The sequence below is a fragment of the Staurois parvus genome, unplaced genomic scaffold (genome assembly GCF_062004578.1).
Source record: "Staurois parvus isolate SC_StPar_1 unplaced genomic scaffold, SC_StPar_1.0 ptg000449l, whole genome shotgun sequence".
Lineage (NCBI taxonomy): Eukaryota > Metazoa > Chordata > Amphibia > Anura > Ranidae > Staurois > Staurois parvus.
This window is the reverse complement of record NW_028318245.1, coordinates 3,737,412-3,738,526: the sequence shown is the minus strand read 5'-3', so window position 1 is coordinate 3,738,526 and position 1,115 is coordinate 3,737,412.

Sequence of the window (1,115 nt, the reverse complement as noted above, 5' to 3'; positions counted from 1 at the left end):
GCTGATCAGGAGAGATAAACTCTTCTCTCTGGCTCAGCATGTCAGGAGCTGACAGGGGACTGACAGAAAGCAGAGCTACTGCAGCCCTGCTCTCTGTCAGTGATTGCCGCTAATCAGCGGGACACAGCCGGTAACAACCAGCTGTGTCCCGGCGTTGACATCTGCGGCCGTGATCGGCGGGACAGGTAGGGCGGTGGCGCACCTCACGCGCGCCCCCTACCTGTTTTGCAAACACATATTTTAAAACGATGTTTTGCCCAGCCGTGCCGCCCTGCCAACGTATTTTTACAGTGGTTGGTCGTCAAGTGGTTAAAATGTAAGTTTAGATGGAGACAGGATTTATTAGAAACTCTTTCAGATTATTACTAGTTTGAGTTCACCTCACAGCTTGACCCCAGTCACATGGACAAAAAGTGAGAAGAAATCTCAACAACTAGGACACAGACAGAACACATACAGATCTTGCTCGAGAGGTGAGGAGGATTCTGGGAAGTCCGTGGTGATAATTGTTACTTCCTCTTTATACACAGGATTATAAAGTAGTGAAGAAAATATCTGGTGAGCCTTTAGCACCCAGCAGCCGTCTTCACAGGACATCACCCATCACAGGGCCTCCACCTCACTGCCTGACAACAGAGGGAACCAGTGCCAAGAAGATTCTAGAAGTCACCCAGAAGGTCATTGATTTGCTGACAGGAGAGGTGAGCGGTGCCGGGAATTCTGGGACATTCTCCAGTAACAGACAAGGGATGTGTCTGGATGGTGACTGTATCATTGTGTGTGTCAGGTTCCTATAAGGTGTCAGGATGTCACTGTCTATTTCTCCATGGAGGAGTGGGAGTATTTAGAAGGACACAAGGACCTCTACAAGGACGTCATGATGGACAATCAGCCGCCCCTCACATCACCGGGTAAGAGGAGACTTTATTGTAAAGGAGAGAGCAGTACGGAGGCTCCACCTAGATCCCCCATCATCTGATAAACACATAGAAACAATGGATTCAGTCAGTGTGTGTGTTTCCTACAGATGGATCCAGTCATGGGAACCCACCAGAGAGATGTCCCCGTCCTCTGTATTCCCGGGATTCCACACAGGAAGGTCACACCGTCCCTCA